This window comes from Ochotona curzoniae, unplaced genomic scaffold, assembly GCF_017591425.1.
Source record: "Ochotona curzoniae isolate NIBS_2020 unplaced genomic scaffold, NIBS_Ocur_1.0 scaffold_4701, whole genome shotgun sequence".
NCBI classification, from domain to species: domain Eukaryota; kingdom Metazoa; phylum Chordata; class Mammalia; order Lagomorpha; family Ochotonidae; genus Ochotona; species Ochotona curzoniae.
Window position 1 is genome coordinate 72288031 of NW_024467122.1, and position 23913 is coordinate 72311943.

The 23913-nt window shown below is 44.5% G+C and overlaps 1 protein-coding gene across 1 annotated transcript in view; it reads left to right on the top strand.

The window, feature by feature from the left end:
* Positions 1-770: 770 nt before the first annotated feature.
* The window catches only part of GLCE (glucuronic acid epimerase), a 91189-nt gene continuing 68046 nt past the window's right edge, over positions 771-23913 (top strand). Inside the window, exon 1 of the mRNA XM_040970170.1 lies at positions 771-923. The gene's annotated coding sequence lies outside the window, so the exon portion shown is untranslated. The remainder of the gene's footprint in view (positions 924-23913) is intronic.

Consider the following 23913-nt stretch of genomic DNA (forward strand, 5'->3'; position numbering starts at 1 on the left):
GACACGCTGGGAAAGCCACATTTCCTGGGGCATGGCCAGATTCCATGCACTTCATTATCTGCTTCCATCCCTTCCTTTCACACTGATTCAGCGCCCCGCCTGTGCCAAACCCCCAGAGCACTGGGTGCTGCAGCGATAGGACTTTTTGTGGGATTTGGGAATTTGCTATGCTGTTGATTGGAGCGACATCCACCTCCTTACTTACCTGGAAGGTTTTTTTTTTTTTAAGTATGAGGAATAAAGACATGAATCCGAAGACAGCCTTTTGTCAGAGTCAATGTCCCGGGCTGGGGAACATGAGCATCTTAACAATGGCGCCCTGTTGGAAGTGGAGAGAGCGGAGAGGCCGACGGGGGTGGGGTGGAGGGGCGGCGTTCTCCCAGCCTCGGACGCGCCCGGTGCACCTCAGGATGCGCTGTAACCAAGGGCAACGGAGCCTCAATTTGCAAAGGTGAGGGAGTCGGCTTCCCTCCTCAGGTCCACTGGATCCCTGTACGGCGGCCGAGCAGGAGCAGGCACTCGCCCAGCCACTTCCACCTCGCCAGCTCAGCGCGAGCGCCCGCGGCCTCGGACTACCTCAGGTCACTTGTACCTCTGCCGGTAAGGGCGGGGAAGGGGCGGGACGAAGCGCCCTCCGCCCTCTGCCATTGGCGGCAGTCGGCCCCGAGTCCCGCCTGTCGCGCCGCCGCCCACTGGCTGCCGGGGCCGTCGCTCGCCGCGGCTGGGATCTCGCGGGAAGAGCGGCGGGCACGGCGGCGGCTTGGTCTCCCGGCTGCGCGCGGAGCGGGAGGGCGCTCCTCACAGCGGCGCTTCCTTGCGAAGAGCGCGGAGCTGCGGCAGCGCAGGCCTGGGCCGTCGCGTCCCTGCCGCCCGCTCGCCGTCCTCAGGGCTCCCCGGTCCGCTCGCCCTCCGACGCTGCCCAGGTGAGGAACGGCCGGATCGCGTGTGTGTGTGGGGAGCCGGGACGCCGAGCCGCCAGCCGGGCGGGCTCCGGGCGGGCTCCCGACGGGGGCGGCTCCGGGGACTGCGCGGCGCTGTCTGGTGGGCGCGAAGCCCGGCGGAGCCGGGGAGCGCGGGGGTCGGGGAGGCGGTGCGGTGGGGCGGCTGCCAGGGCGCGCCCGTGGTGAGGGGGCGGTTTACTGGGGGTGGGATCCTGGGGTTCTTCCGGCGCGGGGTGTGGGTGGCGGCAAAGAGGGTCTTAGGAATCGAGGAAGATTTATAGGGGTTTGAGGTTCTTAGTGGTGGGTGGTAGCCGGATTCCGGGACAGGGGTTCATTTTGCAGAGGTCCCGGGCTCTTGGGGGAGAGGGAGGGCTACAAGATGCAGTTTACAGGGTTCCGGGTGTGAGTGGGGGTCTTGGGCTCCTTTGAGCCGAGGTGGGCTTCAGTTTCGCAGTCGTGCGCTGAAGAAGCGCAGCGGTGTCCCCGGGTTTCGGGCACAGGTTCTGTTTATCTAGGGGTGAGAGGGCGAGGTGTTGGTTCTGCAGGGCAGGGGCGGCTGGGGGCGGAGGCCGGCATCTTTTGGGGGGTATCTGCTCTGCTGCTGCCCCCTGAGCGGGGCTGTAACTTGGCCTTGTCTCTGGTCTTTTCTGGAGCGACTTAGCGAGGGACACTCCCAAGCGATCCCCTCGGGGTGGGTGGCGGCTCTATGGTCACTGGGCAGGGCTGGGGCATCCTGGAGCGGTTTGGGTCAGGTCTCTCTAAAAGAGGTGGACTCAGCGCTCAGTTGGAGGAGTGATCCTTGTTGTTGCCTAGCTGGAGAAAACAGTGAGTGGGTTTGTTCCTGCAGTTTTCTTTCCGCTGCCCCGGGATCCCTGTGGGGGCGCGCAGGGCTCGCTGGTGCTCTGGGAAGCCGAGAGTGGCGGCGCGGTGGGTGGACACGCGGTCTGTGCGTTGTGTAGGAGGTGGTGCCCGCAGGTGCAGCGTGGGCACAACTCCTGTGCAACTGGAAGCTGCTGAGGGCGGGGACGCTGTGCGGCTTGGACTTGCCTTCCTGGGTGAGCTGCTTTGCAGATCCAGCGTCCTCAGCTCCGTCCTGAAGTCTTGGAAAGTCCTGTAGCGCAGGCAGTGGGCTCGGGCTTCAATGCAGAGGCATGGCTCCAAGTACAGCCTCCCCTCCTTCCCCCAAAAGAAAAAAACTGGAATTTGTGAAGTCCCAAAGCAGAAACCTTATTGGCGACCTGTAGGCATGGCTCATGCGGTTCCACAGTGTTGCTGTAGAGGCATGTTAGTTAATCTTGAGTTCTTGGTCACTAGCTGGAACTTTCGTTGAATTTCGCAAGCTACCTGTGTGTGTTTGTGGTTTTGAAATACTGTGTGGGCCTGAAAGTCTGGGCTGCTCTTGTCTGACAGTTCTGTAACCTGCGGAAACACACAGATTTGGGTGTGCTAAAGCATAGAATTTTATCTGCCACAGTCTTTTTGTGTGTGTGACAGGTTTTTTTTTTTTAATGACATTTCCTTTGCTTTTAGAATCAAAGGGATTAGGAATACTGTACTTTATGATTTTGTGGTCATTTTTAAAAGCAAGGGGATGTCAGTATTTGACCCTTGGGGAGGGCTGTTTTTGTTGATGCTGTGCAAACCAAAATACCGCATTGGCCCTCTCAGCTGTCATAATTGATCAGTTGTGCAGGTAATTTGATTGGAATCTTCTGGTGGAATCTTCTCCCCTCCCCCACTCTTTTTAAGAGAAGTGATCAGCTAAATTCCTTTTAGACTTTTTTTTGCCCCCCCTTAAAAAAAAACAGCTTTCTTGATTTTTAATAAGTGTAAAATAATGAATCAGCTAGTGCTTACCTATTAGGTGCCTAGAGGCTGGAGGAATATGGTCCCAGCTCACATGTGACAGGTGCTTCAAGAGGGGGAGGAAGGCAAGTGTGAAGCCAATGCAGAGAAATTATGATGCCACGCAGGAAGAAATATCCAGGGCACGTGGAGTTTAACACTCTTATTTTATAATTCCCAAATGACAATATCTTTAAAGTTTGTTACAGTAACCAGAAACCGAGTAAGTTAGTACTCTGCCAGCCAAATTAAGGAAGCTTAAGCTATAGAGAGTTGAGTTTGGGTGTTAACTCTGTTTTGGCTCTGAAGAGGCTTGTGTGTAAGGATTCCCATTCCCGTTCTTTGGGTTGGGAAATCCTTCAGGAAGGATGCAGAGGAACAAGAGACAGCTGTGTGTGTGTGTGTGTGTGTGTACATACATATGTATTTAAAATATATTTTACTTGAGTCTACTTCAGTCCGCTGAGTGACTCAACTCTAAATAGAGGAGTCCAGAAATAATGCTTTGATCACTGTCGAAATTTGTGAAATGTATTAGTCAGGCTTTTTGACAGTATTGTCGCTTCCCCCCCCCATTGGAAAGTCAGATATACAGAGAGGAGGAGAGACAGAGGAAGATCTTGCATCTGCTGTTTCACTTCCCAAGTGGCAGCAACAGCCTGTACTGCGCTGATTCAAAGTCAGGAGCCAGGAACTTCCTCTGGGTCTCCCACATGGGTGCAGGGTCCCAAGGCTTTGGGCTGTCCTCAACTGCCTTCCCAGGCCACAGGCAGGGAGCTGGATGGGAAGTGGGTTCACTGGGACATGAACTGGCACTCCTATGGGATCCTGGCACGTGGGAGGCAAGGACTTTAGCCACTAGGCCACCTGGCTAGGCCAACAGTGTTGCCACTTCTACCTGTGTGTCCTAATAGAGGAGAAAGGTATTTCAAGTATCGAAAAGCTATAAGGACACAAAGTGGAGTGAGAAGTGCAATAATGTAAGAAAAGACAAAGACAACTCTTACAACATGCTAAGGATGAGGAGTATTTAATTACACAGAGATAATACAACTTACAACCCTGTGTGTGTGGAAAGCATGAGGAGTATTTATACAAAGATAATGTAACCTTACAACCCTAACTTTAGTGTGTGTGTGTGCTTGTGGTGGAGGAACAGGCATTCTTCAAGGAAACCTTCACATCTAATAGATATGTTTTTCTTGTGAGATACATGAACCATAAAACTAGTTTTATAGTTTCTTCATTACACTGCTGAAAATGATAGTACCAAAGTGTCCTTTGAATTATTATTCAGAATTCTAAACTCATAAATGTGATATACTAAAGCAATTTCTGAAAAGGAAGTCATAAGACATGGATTCCAGTCTTCATTTTGCTGCTCGTAGAGTGACCTTGAATTATCTACGAGTCTCTCATTTTCATTTTCCATATATACAATCAATACAAAACTAAAACAGAAGACACTCCTGGTAGTAATCAATACCAGCCCCTTACCCAAGTTTGTACTGTGTTGATTTTTATGTTGTAGACCTGCACTATCATATAAACATAAAGGTACAGATCACGGAAGCGTGGCTCCTTCTCAGGATTTACCTGACTAGTCCTAAGTAACTTTTACATATCACAGCTAATTTTAGAAACCTTTTTAAAAGATTCATGGGAAATATGCAGCTCTAGAATATATGTTTGTGAAGGTGAATAGTGTCCTTGAATAGTTTAGCTCTGTAATAATAACTTCTCATTATTCTTGTTGACTGTTGATCCCTGGTTGTGTCACGAGTATCTGCAGCATCATTCCGTGTCCTTATTGAACTTGGGATTCCGTGAGGTCTCTCGCAGCTGCCTCCGAACTTAACTCCTGCTCATCATCCTTGTACTACCATGAAGGTGATTTTTCGAAAATGTAGACCCATTTGTTGTTTCCTTCTTGAGACTCAGACTCCTTGCCTGCCTTTTTATCCATGCAAGATCTTCCATCCTCTTACTCATCTACTTCTTCCCCTCGGTGGGTGTGGGCCCCAGCGGGCACAGTGAGCATCCCTGCCGCCCGCTGTGGTGAGTCTGGGCCCCCCCGGGGCACAGTGAGCGTCCCTGCCGCCTGCCTCGGTGGGTGTGGGCCCCAGCGGGCACAGTGAGTGTCCCTGCCACCTGCCTCGGTGGGTGTGGGCCCCAGCGGGCACAGTGAGTGTCCCTGCCGCCTGCCTTGGAGGCTCTGCAGGTGTTCGGATGTCCTCCCTCCAGATGCCCTTCCTGCTCTCCCCTTGCCAGCAGCACCAGCAGCTTTGTAGCCGTGCGTGTCCTCTGATCCTCCCTCTCTTCTCCACCACAGGGCTCTCACCATATTGACTTCACTCATGTTGTGTTGATTATTTGTGTTCCTCCCTCTTGGGCTCAGAGGCAGGTTTATGTTGGCCTCACTACTTTTTTTTTTAAAGATTTATTTTTATTATTATTGTTTTTTTTTTTATTGGAAAGGCGGATATACAGAGAGGAGAGACAGAGAGGAAGATCCTCCGTCCGATGATTCACTCTCCAAGTGAGCCGCAACGGCCGATGCTATGCCGATCCGAAGCCAGGAGCCTCTTCCGGGTCTCCCACGCGGGTGCAGGGTCCTAAAGCTTTGGGCCGTCCCCAACTGCTTTCCTGGGCCACAGGCAGGGAGCTGGAAGGGAAGCGGGGCTGCCGGGATTAGAACCGGCGCCCATATGGGACCACTTGGGCCACCGCGCCGGGCCCGGCCTCACTACTTTTTGAATCTCCATTGCTTCCTTCGTTGTAATTGATCCTCATTCATGTCTGTACCAAGATTAATGTGTTTTAGTGTCTAAAGTGCATTAACCTCAAAGCTCAGTCACATGGTATTTTCCTAAAAATTTTAGAGTTTCTAAATTGTCTTACTCTTTGCCCCTGTGACCACAAGCGAATATTGTAGTTCTTGGCCTCATTTTTAAGAAATGAGACTTTCTGCCCTCTAGGAGTGAAGGGTTACTCTGTTGATAATGTTGAGGCAGCCGCTTATCCTCCTCCATCAGGTTGCTGGGAGGGTCTCAGGCATCGGTGGGCTGGTAGTTATTTGGGAAAGGATAGTTGTAATGTGTTCAGGTTTTTAAGTGCATTGCCTTTAATTTTTCCAGCAAGTCCTGAAATTATTAAGTTATTGATTTTCATCATTTGCTCGGGGTCAGGCTCCTTATTTTACTGCGTTGCGGCCCAAGATGGTGTGATAGACTCCGAGTCTTTATTTTTCCTAACCCACTGTTACCTGAGTGTGACCGCTTATTCACTGTTAAAGTTGTTAACATGTTTTAATTCATTTTCAGGTTGTAATGTTTGTGCTTTCAGTCCTTTTAAGAAAATCAAAAATGGAGAATTTGCGATTGATTGGACTTTAGGGATTGTTTAATCGAGGTCCTCATTTAGCAGTTGAGGCTGTCAGGTGCAAGAGTGACTCGATATCACAAGCTGGTTGGTCTGTGACTGCTAAAGTACTTGTAAACTGTAGCTGCCGTTGTGAATAGTAGCTACAAAGCTGCTGTTAGAAAGGAAGGCTAGGTGCCTGCTTTTACCCATAGGAAAAAAGTCATTGAAACACCGGAATGCCTTTTTAGAAAAGTGATGTTGAGGATCTGAGAGTGTTAAGGACATGATTCAGAGTCAGTCCTGACCTTGAATGACATGGACAGACTCCCCAGTGCCTTCAATCCTTTAGTTCCCTGATTCCCCCCCACTTTTTTTTTTAAGTTCCACAGTTTATTTGATCATATATTTGCTGAGTTAATATTAACTTAACCTATAATCATGCAAGTACCAATCGTGGATCAACTAATGCGAGTGGGTATATATGTGTATATGAAGCTGCTGTAAGTGAGCCAGCTAGAGTTGTGCAAGAGAAAATGAGCTTAAGTGCAGGATGGGCAGGTAGTTAGAGAAGCGCCTGTGTGGAAAGACTCAAGTTACATTTGTCTTTAAATGAAAGATTGGAGTGGTGTGGAAGGCGGGTGAGATCTCTGTCTCTGTTGTACTACACTTGATGGTTGCCCAAAGGCTGAGAAGCGATTCTGTCTCTCATTTAGCCTCACTTTGACTCTTTTACTTAGCTCATTCCTGCTCACTTCCTTTCAGGCAACAGTGACCTCCTCATTATGTCGAAATGTCTGGAACGTGTTTTTCCAGATACTCAGATTTCTCAGCCTTTTGCTTCTTTAGGGTTTTAGTTAAAGTCTCCCCCTTTCTGCTTGGCTTGTACTGTCCTTTTCCCCTTCACCTTCCGTCCCTCGTGCTTGCTTGTGTGCTTGCCTTGGGCACTTGTTTCTAGCCAACATACTCTACATTTTTATTTTCCACCCCTTCTAAAAAGCAGAAGAACTTACGAAAGCATAGGTTTTTACCCATTTTATTTGATAATGTATCTCTGACCTTCTGTCCCTTTCTTTTATAGAGTAGCTATTCGAATTTATGTTGAGTGAATGAAACAGTGGAACCTTAAAAAGAGCAGGAACTTAAAGGTCATCTGACCTAACCCTGTTAGCTTTTCTTTTCTTTCCTTTCTGGCAAGCACAGAATAGAAGAAACTTTCCATGGTAGGGTGTTTTGTTTGTTTTTTCATGTGTTTCTTGGCTAGGTACCTAAGAGTTAACTTCAAGTATCAGTCAACCTACTAGTTGCCGCTCGTCCCGCCACCCACATACACTGTAATTCACCGACAAGGACCTGAGCTCTCAGGCTGTGTCTGGGTCGGCAGACTGAAGGGGCTTAGGTGCTTGGAGCGTCATCAGCGTCATCTCCTCTGTGGTACAGAGGGTGGTTCACCTAGAAGGAGGCACTTCTCTTGAGGCCTTTGCTCATACATTTTCAGCCCCCAGCCCCTGATTTATAGGTTTGAAAGAAGAGACAGATTTCACATTGGAGCTCTCTGGAAAGATCTTTCATTTAGATGCCAATATTAAGTTAAAAAAAAAACAACAACTTTGTGATAGGCTAAAGATAAGCAAAAGGGCAGGCAGATGATCCTCATTTGTATTTCTTTGATTATAAATGAAGTTGAATGTTTTAAGTTATAGAAATACTAAAGTATCTACAACAAAATATCCTTAAAAGAATGTTTCATGCATTCAAGAGGACATATTTTAACTGAAGTTAATGTTACTCTGGTCTTTTTCTTTTAATAAATTAATATTTGAAGTTTTGCAAAGACATACCAAATTCAAAGACCCAAATCATTTTTTCAGATGCAAACCATTAGCATCAACTTCTTAGACCTATTTGTAAAGACACCATAGATCATGTCTGTACAGTCATCTGTTAGTACCCTCCAGGAGCTGGGTCCAGGATCCCCTGCTGATAAGAAGCTCTGCCTTAGCTAAAATGGCGTAGTATTTGCTTGTAACATACATACATCCTTTTTTATGTTGTAAATCATCCTTGATAGCTTATGATGATACAGGGCTGTATAAGCAGTCATTAGACTGTATCATTAAGGAAATAATGACAAGAATAAACTTCTGTACTTGGTCAGTACAGTTTTTCTTTTCCTGGATATTTTCAATTTGAGATTGAATCCATGGCTGTGGAACCAGCAGATACAGAGAGCCAGAAGTGTGTGTATACGTGTGTACAAGCGTGCGGCACGAATTATGGAGAACATTCATTAAAGCACTGTCTGGTTTAGATGTGGCGTTGTGCACCATCCCGTGTACTCAGAATTAGAAGGAGTCTGAGCATGATTAGTATCTGGCTCCTGGCCCAGAAGGACAAAAAGCAGGGTCTGGTGACATTTGGCAGTCGTTTTCCATAAGACAAGCGGCCTTAGCTCTTTGTATTATTGGATCAATTCTTTGACAATAGCACTTGTACTGCTTCTGTAGCACTGTTCCAAAAAGGAAAGCCAAGTTCTTGACAATTAAATAGTTAATACCTGAATTCTAAAATACAAAAGCTGTTGGGAGGTATTTTGGAACACATTTAAGGGAAAGATAACTTTATTTTAGGATTTCATTACTTGACAAATTCACTTTCAACAAAATTTTCATGACTTTTTGGCTCAATAAATGATCGTTCAAGCTTAAAAGAATTGCAAATAAAATTAATCGTTTTACTAAACTTTTATTTGCCTAACAGTTAGCCAGCCTTAATATAAACATGTCTTCAAAATATGTGTATTTTTGAAAGTCTTCTATGCTAGTAGTGTGGTAGTGCTTTGTCTCATTTTTCAGAAGTCTTTTGGAGCTTGACTTGAATGTGACTTAAATAAGTGGTTTCAGCAGAAGGAGCAGGGGTGTTAATTGGATTCTACAGAGCTCTAGTAATTTAAGGGAGAAGATATTTAGTTTCCAAAAGATTCATTTTAAGGCCCTTATACCCAAAAGTGAAATTTTGAGTTGAATATTGTTTACTGAATACCCCCTCATTGTGTGGCCTGGGATAAGTCGGGGGATTACTAGAGAGCTTACTGATTTCATGTCTTCTGTTTGAGATCGTTTTTAACTGAGTGAAGGTTGCTGAAACAATCTGTGTCTCATGGTGGTTGGTAGTACTTAAGGGAATTTGAAGAATCTGCCAGAGAAGAGATCATATGGATTTTCTTAAGAGAATTCCAGTGTGTCATTTATTAGACCCCTAAAGGTTAACAGCCTGTATAACCGTGATGTGGTAGTCAAAGCAAAGATATTTATCCTTATTTTCAAGAATGGAATTCAGTACACCTTTTTCTGAACATCTGTGTACTTTTATACATGATCTGTGTGTTTTAGCTATTTAAGCATGTATGGTGTTGGAGAACAAGTAAAGGTTGGAGATAATAGTAGACTGCTAAGCTGGATACCATTCCTGGAATGAATCCTCGGACCCTGTTCAGCACATTTCGGCTGGTTCTCATTTCAAAAAAGAAGAAAGGCACGTATCCGTAGGAGCTAGCATGAGTTCACAAAGAGCGAGTCGTTGTCCTTAGCGTCACTTCTTTTCTCGTAGGGTAAGCCGTTGGCAGCCTGAGTGATGCTCTGGCCATAATGGATATCTAGAGTTCAAGTTCCATTTGTTGGGTGTTTGATTATGTACTGGACGCTGGTTAAATGCTTTACCTAGATTGCTCATTTACCATTTCTTCTACAGGTGAGGAAAAGAACCCTCAAGGTTACACACAGAACATTTGACAACTGCTTGTGATATAGGTAGATACATGTGTAATTGATTAAAAGGCCGTATTAAAAGCTTGGTGTGAAGTGATATTAAACTGCAGTATATTCTTATTGGTGTGCCTTAAGATGCTATCTTCCCCATTGTCCTCTGTAAGATTTTTATCAGCGACTCTCAAAATGTTGTGGAAGTGCTGTTTAATTTACAGACTCAAGATCCTTACCCATCACTACTTCTTTATTTATAATGATCGAGCACCGGTTATATTTAAGAAAGCATGTGTTATAAGTATTTCATAATTGGAGCCCAGCATTGTGGCTCAGTGGTTAAATCCTTACTTTGCATGCACCAGGATCCCATATGGGTGCCAGTTTGTGTCCCAGCTGTTCCACTTCACATCCAGCTCCCTGTTTGTGGCCTGAGGAAGCAGTAGAAGACGGCCCAAAGCCTTGGGACCCTGCACCCATGTGGGAGACCTGGAAGAGGCTCCTGGCTCCTGACTTCAGATTGGCTCAGCTCCAGCCTTTGCACTTCTTGGGAAGTGAGCCAGCAGATGGAAAATCTTTTCTGTCTCTGTTAATCTGCCTTTCCAATAAAAATACATCTTTTTAAAAATTCATATTTGGTGTGTAGAGCAGGCCAACCTTGTAATGGACTGTGTTTTAAAGTCTCACGACTGCAGGGTGGAGGCTTGTCAAGCCAGCAGCAGGCAGGTGTGTCGTGCTTGGTTGGTTGACCTTTCTGTTACTGCAGAAAGAAGGTTGACCCTGCCTGAGTTGTACCCCCCTTACTTGAAGTTGGTCAGTTAGTAGTGCTATTACAGCTAACCAGAAGTGAGTGAGAACTCACTTAAATTGTGTTTTTTAAAGTATGTATTTGTTTGAAAGCTGAGAGGGAGGAAAGGGGCCAGTGCAGTGGTATAAGCAAGCTAACCTGAAGCATTGGCGTCTGGCCTCCCATGTGGGTAGCAGTTTGTTTTTCATTTTTCTGCTTCTGATGTAGCTCCCTGCTAATGACCTGGGAAGGCAGTGGGGGATGACCCAGGTCCCTGGGCTCCTGCATCCACATGAGAGACCCAGAAGAAGCTCCTGGCTTCAGATCAGCTATAGCTGTTGGGGCCATTTGGGAGAAAGAACCAACGATTGAAAGATCTGTGTCTCTTCTGTCTCTGTCTCTTTCTCTGTCTCACTAACACTTACTTTCTTGTAAAGTAAACATCTAGAGAGAGGACTCACTCGCACTCACTCTTCACTGGCTCACTCCCTAAATATTGCCGACAGCCAGAGCTAAGTCAGGCTGAGTGAAGGCAGGTGTCCCGAGTTTCATGCAGGTCTCCCATGAAATGGAAGGGATTTTTTCCCCAGGCCATTAGCAGGGAGCTGGATGGAATGTAGATAGTCTGGGACTCCAGCCAGTTTTACTTGCTGTGCTATAGCACTGCCCCTAAGTTACATTGTTTAGAAGCATTTTGTCCAAAAGACCAGGTGGTTTTTCTTTGCAGCTGTACTTGTAGGTTAGCAGGGTTTTTTGTTTTTATTATTGTTGTTCTGTTTGCCACATTTTATGGAAGACATTTAATGTACTCAGAGGGGACTATTCAGGATGAAGCAGTATCTTGAAACATACTTGCACAGTAATTGAAACATTTGAGGTTGTTCAGCTTGAAAGAGAGGACTTAAGTGGGCTGCATGGTAATACGTTTCCAATTGGCTACTTGAATTGTCTTAGGAATTCTTCCTGACTTAGACCTGGGATTCTGTGAAGCAAATGAAAGAGTGGCCTGTGAAAGAAAAATTAAACTTAGGCTGGAGCTAGGAACACATGGCGTTAGAAGAAGGGAAATGTGAATTCCCCTTGAGGTTGCTGGGAGGCAGCGGGTGATGGTTTGAGCAGTTAGGTCCCTGCCAACTTCCCGGAGACCTGGGGGATTTGGTGCTCCTGATTTTGTCCTGGCTGGGTCTTGGCTTTGTGGGTGTTTGAGGAGTGAACCAGCAGGTGGGGAAACCATTCTGCTCGCGGTTTCTTTTTCTCCCTGCCTCCCCCTTTCTTCTGTCTCTTCCCTTCTTCTCTCTCTCCCTCCTTCCATTTCCTTCTACTCCTTGACCTCATTTATGCTCTACCTTTCTAATAACAAGCACACAATAGCAGCAGCAGCTCAGTAAAGACACCTGTCTCGTGCATTGCAGCACCTCTGTTCAGTTCTGCGCACCAGCTCTTGATTCCCCTCTCCTGCTGGTGCAGACCCTAAGGAAGCCATGTTGCTGGCTCTGGTATTTGGGAGAGACCTGGATTGAGTCTCCCAGCTTTGACTTCAGCGGTTGCAAGCAATTTGATGGGAGCTCTGCCTGTTTGCCTCTCAAATAAACACATAAATAAACAAAATACATAAGAAATTCAAATACTTTGTGTATTTAATGTTTATCTCTCATGCATACTTCTTTAAAAATGTGTCAAAGGGTAGTTAAATGATTACACTCTTGAAATGCAAAGTGAAACAGGTTATTTCATTCACTGTCACTTAAACAAGACAGAGCTTTTTTTAAAAAAAAAATTTTATTTTTGATGATAATTACATGTTTGGTTAGGGTGGGAAGGATCAAGGATTAGGTAAAAGTGGGTGAAATCATTATTTCCAAATTTGCTATTTCTTCTTGACTCTGGGGGAAGGGGAGAGATAAAGGGAGAAGCCACATCCAGCCTCCCAGATGTCCCAGTACTCAGGGACGGGGAACCGCCACCTGGTATCAACCCAGGGCCCCGATGTGGTGCATGTTCTAAGGGTTCTGAGCAAATGGTTTGGATAGTTCTGAAATGCTGTCGATTTCACTGACTCGGGGATGAGGCAGCCCTCCCAGTGTCCACTGGCTGACATAGTCGACCTCAAGTCTCCATTCGCCCAGATTGTTGCTCTCACTGTTTGCTGGGGTAGTTGTCCAGTTTGCTCTGGTTCTCCTCTGCTGTGGTACCAACAGGACGGCAATATTCTCCATGTGCATCAGGATCTGTGCCCACTGCTCCGCCATTTTAACTTATAGGCAGGTCTAAGAACCAGGACTAGGCAACCCGAGCCCTACCGGATCCCCTGCCCCTGGGCTCATGAACCCGGCACCGGCACCCAGCACCCAGCACCCACCATGCAGGCAGGCCCCAGGACCTGGGCCAGTCAACGCCAGCTCCAACCAGGAGAGCTTTTTTAGGGAGAGGGTTTCACCTTTATATTAAGAGTACTACATTTTATTAAAAACATTTTGGTTTCGTTTTTGTTTGTTTTTACTTTTTTTTTTTTTTATTAACTTACAATACTTGTAGATCTTTAGGGCCTAGTCCCTTTAAAGCTCTTAGTACTTTCTCCCATCTCTTAAAGTCATTGCAGTTCCCTCTGTAACTGTTTTTCCCTGACTTTTTAAAAAGTTTGATGAGGGCCAGGCACAGTAGTAGCCTAGCAGCTAAAGTTCTCGCCTTGAACGCACCAGGATCCCATATGGGCACTGGTTCTAATCCAGCTCCCTGCTTGTGATCTGGGAAAGCAGTTGAGGATGGCCTAAAGCTTGGAACCCTGCACCTGAAAGAAGTTCTTGGTTCCTGCCTTCAGATTGACTTAGCTCCAGCCTTTGCGGTCACTTGGGGAGTAAATCAACGGACAGAAGAACTTCATCTCTGTCTCTCCTCCTCTCTGTGTATCAGCCTTTCCAATAAAAATAAATATATCTTTAAAAAAAAGTTTGATGTATTTGGAGCATCATACCATAGCCTGTTGTGAGTTTACTGATTGTTTTACAATATGGAATTCTCCCCCTCCCCCGCCAAAAGAGGACAGGATTATATGCCTCCTGAGGACTTGTGTGGGAGCTTGAGAAGTATTTATAGAGAGACGGCGGTTGGATGTCAGTTAGTAGCATAAAGTCTAGTGTAGAACTTCCAAGTGTTTTAGTTTCTGCTTCTGTCTCCAGTGTACTTTGTGTTTTGTCATCATGCAATATATTTATAAGATTTACAAATATTAGCAGTGTATCCACTTAAATTTGGAAAATAAACGAAAAAGTTTGATTTCATCCTGACATTGTTAACACTACCATGTCTGAATATCCCTTTTATTGCCTTTCTGTACATGGTCTGATTAGCTTTTTGATCAGCCTCCAAGGTAGCAGATATTTAGAATGTTTATTTCAAAAGAAAGTTTCTCATAAGAAATAAAAATCAAGTTATAAATTCCAGTAAATGCATTAACAGTGCCACTGGTATACTTTTTACTTCATCGTTTTAATATAAGCACAACAACTTTAGTGAAAAAAAAAATGTGCTTTAAAATGTTTGAGAAATATAGATGATGTCTAATTAAACCATGGATGAAATTAGCTTGCAGTCGCCAGCTGCCTCCTCTACGCTCTCTGTTCTCCATAGAGTCCTCGTCACACCCGCTGGGCGTCTGACTTAGCGTGTCTTCAGATCAAGCTGGCATTGTTGCGTCTTGTTTTGATTGGCTTTCACACTGGGGAAGCGTGGGCTCCTCTTGGAACCGTGTTTGCCTTCAGTGAAACCGATAACTTCAGTTGTGTTGATTTGGTTTCATTACTTCCTCATGTGGAGAATCTCCTCTATGTCAATTGCTGTTTTCTAATTTTTATTTTATTGAAAAATTTTTTAAAAGAATATTTCTGAAGAAATTTAGTAACTCTTGAATGGAAAAACGTGACAACTAGGAAGATGCATGTATTGGCTGTAAGTTTTTACCTTGAACTGTGTCAGATGATGTGTTTACTTGCTCATTTTTGTGTTTTTATTTCTTAAATGTTTCTTGCTTAGGGGACAGAGGAAGGGACAGACAGAGCTCTCATTCACTAGTTTAGTCCCTAAATGCTTACCGTGGCTGGGGCTGGCCAGGCCACAGTCGAGGTCTCCTGTGCGTCAGACGGCACTCAACCACTTCAGCTATCACCTGCTAACTCCCAGGGCGCACCTGAGCAAGGAAGCTGGAGTTGAGAATGGGAGCTGAACTTAAACCCTGGTATTCCAGTAACGGATGTTGCTACATCTCTTAAATATGTACTAATGGGAAATGAATCATTCAGTCACTCTTCAGTGCAGAGTGTGATTATTTTTGTCTGTCATGCCTTATGTTGTTAGGATCTGGTAGTTAGCCCTTTCAGAGTGAGTGATCTGGTCATTTCACACCTTCCCCCTTCTCACCACCATGCTGCATGGTACCACAATATAGAATATAAGTAAAAACTTTTTTATGTTTCTTAAAATATTTCTTTTGATTGGAACAGCAGATCTATAGAGAGAAAGAAAGGATCTTCCATCCTCTGCTTCACTCCCCAAATGACCACATTAGCTCAGCTCCAAAACCAGGAGCCAGAAGCTTCTTCCAGGTCTCTCACACAGGTACAGGGTCCCAAGGCTTCAGGCCATCCTCCACTGATTTCCCAGGTCACAGACAGGGAGCAAATGGGAAATGGAGCCAGGTGCACACAAATCAGCACCCATATGGGATGCCCACACTCTCAGGCAAAGAATTTAAGCCAGTTGAGCTATCGTGCTGGCCTCATAACCTTTTAACCTACAGAGTCAATCAGTGGTACTAAGGGTAGACTCTGAAATTGTATTTATCGTCAGCGTATTTTATTGCTTGCTGTTTAACTTCCAGCAATCTGACAGTGCATAGTAGATTCCAAGTGTATCGTGGTGATATAAGTGAGTGGATGCCTGGAGGCCCTTGTGAGTGTAGCCTCTCAGTCCCATCGTTGCACTTTTTCATTTTGTTTTGCTTGTATGATACTGCCCACAGCTGTAAAGCTGCCTTTGCTGGGCCTTAAGCCTCGCTTTGACAGAATACTGTTCGTCAAATTGAATTAAAACTTTAAAAAAGAAGCGGAAGACATTTCTTTAGAAGTTGAATCAATAACATTTCTTGTGTTCTTTTGTTATAAATGTGAATGAAGTTAAACAAGAGCACTACCATTTATTGATAATTTCTAAAGCCATAGTGTAATAGTCACTTGTCGATTGAGTACACTTGTATTTTAAAATAGCTTCATTGAGGTATAATTAACATATAATAAATTGTACATATTTCAAGTGTAATATAATAAGTTTTAACATAGATATATCCTTAGAAGCTATTTAGCATATTCAAGATAGTGAACATATCATTTCCAGAAATTTCTTTGTGATCTTCCCCTATGTCCCCTACATCCCTTTGCCTGGAAATAACCGTTGGTCTATGTTTTGTTACTGCTGGTTGTTTTGCATTTCCTAGAGTTTTATGTGAATAGAATTGTTTATGATTTATTTTTATTGCAAAGTCAGATATACATATATATATAAAGAGAGAGGAGGATAGACAGAGAGGAAGATCTTCATCCGATGATTTACTCCCCAAGTGACCACAACGGCCGGTGCTGCACTTCTCCGAAGCCATAAGCCAGGAACTTCCTCCAGGTCTCCCACATGGGTGCAGGATCCCAAGGTTTTGGGGTGTCTTTGACTGTTTTTCCAGGCCACAAGCAGGGAGCTGGATGGGAAATGAAGCTGCCAGGATTAGAACCAGCACCCATATGGGATCCTGGCACGTTCAAGGTGAGGACTTTAGCCGCTAGGCCAAGGTGCTGGGCCTGAATCATCGTTTTTGATGTGACTTCTGTCACCCAGGATAATCATTTTGATTTTCGTTTATTGTGTGTATTAATAATTTATTCATTTTTGTTTGTTGTGTACTAAATTCCATTTCTAGATATGCCAAAATTTGTTTATCATTCATTTATTCATTATTTACAGTTGTATTTATAAATGAAGCTACTATGAACATCAGTATATTAGTCCATCTGTGAACATGTGTTTTCATTTCTCTTGGGTAAATAATTTGGAATAGACTAGTTAGATCACGTGACAGGGCTAAGTTTTTCCCGAAAGGGCTTATAAAAAGAGACTATTGTCCTAATTCAGAAAGAGATTATACTAAACAATAAATATTAGATGAAATACCTAGTAGAAAAATTGGTAGAGGTCATAAACATACAGCTTCTACCAGAAGAAATACAACTGGCTTTATATGCGATGAAAGCGGCTTTCGGAGGCTAAACTCGGTGTTGTTTAAAATGTAGACCTGCTAAGAGCCTGCATGGTTTGGGTTTGCTTGTGGTCTCCTAAGCAGTGTAATCTTAAAGTTTCTGTGCTTCAGTTTCTCACCAGTAGAATGAGATAATGATATCTTCCTCAAAGGATTATTATGAGAATTAGGTAAGTTAATATATGTACAATTCTCAAAGTAATGCTCCATGAGAATTATTTTATTATTATAATAATGCAAGCTTAAACAGCATTTTTGCTTGCTTAATAGTAACAGATTAAAAAATTCAGTAATGCATGATAATGGCAAGCATTGTAGAAACACTTAGGCACTAAAAGCATAAATGTAAATTTGTACTGTAAATATCTGTGGAGGGCAAGTTGAGTTTATTAAAATGATAAATGTGAATACTTTTTGACTCAGTAATTTTAAAGAGTCTATCTTTGATCATCATAGTATTAACAACATTTCCAAAAGTCCTTAATAACCTTTAATATGGATCTGGTTAAATAAATGTTGTTACAGCCACACAATGACACTGCCATAAAAGGAAAGGAGAAAGCATATTTTTACATGAACTCATCTTGAAGACACATGATTGGGTGAAAATGTAAGTTGCAGAGCAGTGTTTACTCAGTACGATGAAATCAGTTGTGCAGCTATGGGTGTAAATTTGTGCACATTAGTAAACAATTGTCTCACGAAGAGTAGACACTTCTGGGGAAAAAAGATGGTTTGAACTTTTGGAAAAATAGAACTCATGAATTTTTTAAACCCCTCATGTCTGGTTTCACAGGATCTTTGGGTGCCATGATAAACTTGTGTATTCTGTTTTCTTTGAACGTTTTGAAATACACTTGGACATAAGAAAGAAAACAGTTGTTGATTCTGGAGAGGAGCTGGAAAGAAAGATCCTAGGGTATTACAGGTCTCAAGATCTTGGTGAGACTGGTTTGGTTTGGTTGTGTATAGTTTGATACTGCTTGATTTATTTTTTCCTATTTTTGGTCAAGAGTGTATTACCTTAGCTTCCTTTCGAGCTTGGGCCCTTACAAGATGGCTTGCACAAAGAATGGTGAGACGAAGGGCCATTCTGGCATCCTTGAACTGGTGACCCAAGGTACACATTCACAAGTGTGTCCGTGGGACGGGCCTCAAGAAGTGGGCTCCCTGGCACTCAAAGGATTCGAAATTTGTCAGGAAAGAGATGGACACTCTAGATGTGCATGGTGATATCAGACTCAACAGAGCTGTCAGGGTAAGATGCGTAAGGAACATCCCATCCCACCTCCATGTGAGATTGTCCAGAAAACGTAGTGAGGTGAACATTCCCAATGCTAGATTGTTGGTTTTATGTACTTTACTTTTTTAAATCTTGAAGTAATTACAGATTCATCACCACAATCAAGATACTGAACTGTTCAAACACAACGAAAATCTCCATATTATTCCTTTGTAGTCACATCTGTTGTCCTAACCAGCGGTCTTAAAGAGCACATACATAGTCTTATGAGGAGATAATATGCATTCCTATACAAAGAACAGTACCATGAAGGCCTTCAGTGAATGAATATGCAGACAAATGCAAAATATTTTGGGGCTAGATAACAAACACCAGCTCTTTGGGGCTGTAACATTTGAAAATGCTTATCCTTAACATGAAGAGCAGAGTGGTGGCGGATGAAGCCGGGAAATAGGGAGCGATGGTCTTGGCCAGATTAAGCAGGGGCTTGAAGGTCACTTGAAGGGCCTCAGCTTTAAATCTAAGTGATATGTAACATAGACATTAGATCATTTTGAGAGGAAAGTGATGTGGTTGGACTTGAAAGACTCATACTGACAGCTATGAGAACAGGCCGAAGAACAAAATTGAAGCAGTCATGCTAGTTAGGAGGCTGTTGCAATAATCCAGGGTACTGGCTTGGACCTCATGGCAGTAGTGGAGATGCTAAATAACTGGTGTTTTGGAGAACAGTAGGACTTGCTGGGAGAAGACAGAAAGGAGGAGAACAAGAGAGGCATGAGGATTGAGGGAAGAAGAAAGGCTAAGGACGAGAAAAAAATTCTCACCCTGAGCACCAGAAATAGTTACCATTTTATTACAATAAATGACTGTAAAGTAAACTATTTTGGAAGAGGTAAATTTCAGGTGAAGTAAATTAGAAATATGTATGGGGTATCTAAGTGAAAAGACCAAAATGTCTAGAGAAAAGTCATGGGCTAGAGATTTATATTTGAGAATTATCTATAAATGTATTTAAAGAAATAAGACCAGTTGATGGCACCAAGAGAACAAATGCAGAGAGGATATAGTTGAGATGTAGGGTCCCGCAATATTTAACGTTTGGGGAATGAGAAGCCAGCAGGGGAACCTTGGAGAAGCCATTGAAGCAGAAGGAAAATTAGAAGAAGAGCATGATGCTTGGAACCCACACAAAGAAGGTGTTACAGGAAAACTTCATGAAGCTCTAACCAATGCTGCTGGTAGTTCGTCTAAGAGATTGGTAATGCAAATTGCTTGTAGTTGACAGTGTGAAATTCATACATGATTCATACAAGAGCAGGTGTGAAGAAATCTGTAGTGGATGCAAGTGAAAAGGAAGTAAGAACCTGGAGACAGGCAGAAATAATTTTTTTTAAAAAGATGATTTTTTTTTTTTAATTGAAAAGCACATTTACGCAGAGGAGGAGTTACAGAGAGAAAGATCTTCCATCCAGTGGTTCACTCTCCAGATGGCTGCAGCAGCTGGAGCTGAATGGATCTGAAGGCAGGAGTGTCTTCTGGGTCTCGCACATGGGTGCAGGATCCCAAGGCTTTGAGCAGTCCTCATTTGTTTTCCCAGGCCACAAGTAGGGAGCTGGATGGGAAGTGAAGTAGCCAGGATTAGAACCAGTGCCTATGTGGGGTCCTGGTACATGCAAGGTAAGGATTAAGCCACTGACCATCGTGCCAGATCCAGAAAGAATCATTCTTAAAAGTTTTGCTGAATGAGCCAGTGCTGTCAAATAATTGGTTAGGGACACACTGCATCCTATGTGGGCATCCGTATGAGTTCTGACTGCTCCACTTCCAATCCCACTAACATACCTGGGAAAATCAGCAAAAGATGACTCAAATGCTTGGGCCCCTGTACGCATGTGGAAGACCCAGATGAAACTCCTGACCTCAGCCTGGCCCAGCCCTGGTTGGTATGGCCATTTGGCAAGTGGACTGAATGGGAAGATCTCTCTCACTTTGGCCGTCTCTTCTCTGTGTCTGTAACTCTGCCTTTCAAAAAGAGAAAAACCCTTTAAAAAACAAATGAGGATTGGGTGTGTTGGCTCAACTGACTAATCCTCCCTTTGCAGGAGCCAAGATCCCATATGGGTGCCAGTTCTTGTCCCAGCTGCTCCACTTCCCATCCCACTCCCTGCTTGTGGCCTGGGAGAGCAGTGGAAGATTACCCAAAGCTTTAGAACCCTGCATTCATGTGAGAAATTCAGAAGCTCCTGGCTCCTGGCTTCTGATAGGCTCAGCTTGGGCCATTGCAGCCATTTGGGGAGTGAAGTAGCAGATGGAAAATCTCTCTTCTTTTTATAATTCTGTTTTCCCAATGAAGATAAATAAATCATTTTGAAAATGAAAAAATTCGCTTTTAGAAAAAAGAAATGTGAGTGATGGCTTGAGGGAGATATGCAAGATTTTTGGTTCTTTGACTATAGATAGGGAAATTAGGAGACTGAGAAAGATCAAATGGAGAGTGAAGGTTTGATGGACAGGGCTAAGAGGTGCTGGTGGCTGATAGAGATCTAGTCCACAAGTAGAAAGGTGCAGCTTGCGTGGGACAGAGGCAGTTCTAGGAAAGAGAGAAAGCAGTATCGGCACAGACATAGTTAGGTACATGTTGCTGTGAGAATTTGTGGAAATTCAATCCTTATTGGTTCTATTTTTTCAGTAAAGTGGGACACAAAATCAGCAGATGGAAATGAGGAAGAGGTGGGGGCGGGAGCCGTGCTGTGGCATAGTAGATTAAGGTGCCATCTACAGTGCCAGCCTCAGATATAGGCGTCAGTTTGAGTCCCAGCTGCCACACTTCGATCCAGTTCCTTGCTCATGGCCTGGAAAAGCAGTGGGTACTTTGGCCTCCACACTCACACAGGAGACCCAGAAGAAGCTCCTGGCTCAGGCCTGCTCAGCCTTGGCTATATCGACCTCTGGGGAGTGAATTGGTAGATGGAAGATCTCTGCCTCTACCACTCTGTAATTCTGCCTTTGAAATAAATAATTTTTTTTCTTTTAAAGGAATGACTATTTGAAAATGATGGAAGATTGGAAAGTGAGAAGTGTGAAATAGTCATATAAGAAAATAGTAAATAAATCAGGAAAAAAAAAGTTAAGACAATATTAAGGACTCACTGAGGTCCCTGACCTTGAATTTAAAGTGTATCAGTTACCAGACGTAGTTTGCAGATCCATTCAGCCATATGACCTGGGTGATACAGCCCAGAAATTCAGTAGGAAGCAACATTAGCCAGGCAACATTGTCAGAATGAGAAGAAGGAAGGTAAGAAGTTTAGGATTAAGGGAGGGAGCGATTTAAGTGACTGAATATGAACTTAACCTGGGTGAGATGGGGAGTAAGGACACGGGAGGCTGAAGGAAAATGAGAGGATGGTACAGTTGATAAACTGCAGATCTGTTGGGTCAAAAGATTACTGGAGTTAGGATTTTACAGGGAATATTGTCAGTGTGATGCTTGGAAGGGATGGTGAGGAGGTGTGTTGATTAAAGATCGTCTGAGGTCTGAGTTGGGAAAGGATCATTGGAACTGATACATAAGGGTTTGGGAAGGTTGTAGGTGAGATCCACAACCATTATTGCAATAGCGGTGGAGATGGTGTGAGGAGAAAGAACGGAAGGAGTGGAAGTGATTATAGTTGGTTGACAAGAGATTGCAAGTGGAAGGTTTTTAAGGCAGGGTGAGAAATAATGGTGTGGAGTAGGCACTGAGAAGCAAAGAGGTACCCATCCCACCTCCAGGCCTTGTGATCTGTGAAATGGGGAGAAAACATGTAACAGTTGGGAAAACTAGAGGGCATGATAAGGAGAGGACCAGGGCAAGAATTACTTTCAGCAGTAGAGCTAGTGTTGAGCATCTCAGATACAGGGAAGGGCGTAAACAAAGGTAGAGGGCCCAGTGGCTAAATCCTTACCTTACACATGCCAGGATCCCAAAATGGGCACAGGTTCATGTTCCTGCAGCTCCACTTCCCATCCAGCTCCCCGCTTGTGGCCTGGGAAAGCAGTGGAGGACGGCCCAAAGCCTTGGGAACCCTGTACCCATGTGGGAGACCTGAAGGAAGTTCCTGGCTCCTGGGTTCGGATCGGCTCAGCTCCAGCCGTTGTGGTTACTTGGGGAGTGAATCATCGGACTGAAGATCTTCCTCTCTGTCTCTCCTCCTCTCTGTATATCTGACTTTCCAATAAAAATAATAACTAAAATCTTAAAAAGAAAAACAAAACCCAAAGGTATAGAAAGGAATTGTTGGTGATGGAGAATGGCAAAAATCTGTTGTGTAGTTTAGATGTCTGCATTGCTTTATCCCTTGTAGTGTCTCTTAAAATTTGTAGACATTCTGTCTATCTTAGCATCCAGAAGTTTTTCCTTAAAATGAATGTCCGCCTCGAGATTGAGCTCAGTTGGGCATGGTTTAATGTTTTCCAGCACTGATGGTGAAGCGTCAATAATGATTTTGTTACAGCTCTCCAGTGTCCTGCTCAGTTTATTTGTGGGTTTGGTCTTGTGGTAGGATCATTCCCAAAACGGCAAAGAGGAGGAGCCCCTCCTGGGAAGGGAATGTGACAGTTTCATCCTGTTTTCTTGTAACTCGCTTTTCTGTGACAGCTTCAACAGCTGCCTGTCAACAGCGTGCTGTCCTGGCAGCCAGTCTGTGTGCTGGGAATGTACTAGGTCTATTAAGGGGAACTAGTTAACATTATCAGTATCCAGTCTATGCCTGCACAACCTCATAGTAACCTTGTAACAATTAGAGCTGCTACCGTACAAGGAGGACAAGAGGCGGAGGTGTAGAAGCCAATGCTGCACTTTGGCTCTTTGTTGGGACTCAGACTTTGGGTGTGACCCCCGAGGTGTGCTCAGACTTTGGGGTGACCCCCGAGGTGTGCTCAGACTTTGGGTGTGACCCCCCCAGCTGCCGGGTCCTACGCAATGAAGTGTTTGCTGCTGAAAGCTCCATCTCCCTTGTCTGCTGGACAACTCCCACAGCACGCCCTCATGCGTCCTGCCTGCCACCAAGTCTTTCAGGAGTGACCAAACCAGAGAAAAGAATAATTATCAAAAGTAAGCAAAGTCCCATTTCTTTTCCAAAGTTCCTTCTGTAATTTGCTTCATCTGTTTTATATTGCTACATTTAGATTATTCAATAATAGGGAGACAGTGTTCTGAGTTTTTTTTAAATATCCAAAAGGGCATTTTGATTTGTAGGCACCTTTTATAGTCTTATCAGCTAGGTGTGCTATCTCGTAATACCTATTTCAGTTAGTTATCGAAAGCCCTATCAAGCCATTCATGATAAGGAAGTTTATTGACTTAGCACAACTGAAGTTGAGAAGAAGGGTAGACATCAGGATCTGTCAGCCGGTACCTTAATGAAAGAACCCAATGACCAAGGCTGGTTTAAGATAGTTGCCAGGAAGGAACCAAAGGAAGGACAGACGAATGTCCTGCTGCCTGCTGCCCCCTCCCTGTGTCCTGCTGCCTGCCACCCCCGCCTGTGCCCTGCTGCCCGCCACCCCCTGCCTGTGCCCTGCTGCCCGCCACCCCCTGCCTGTGCCCTGCTGCCTGCCACCCCTTTCCTGTGCCCTACTGCCTGCCCCTTCCCCGTGCCCTGCTGCCTGCCACCCCCTGCCTGTGCCCTGCTGCC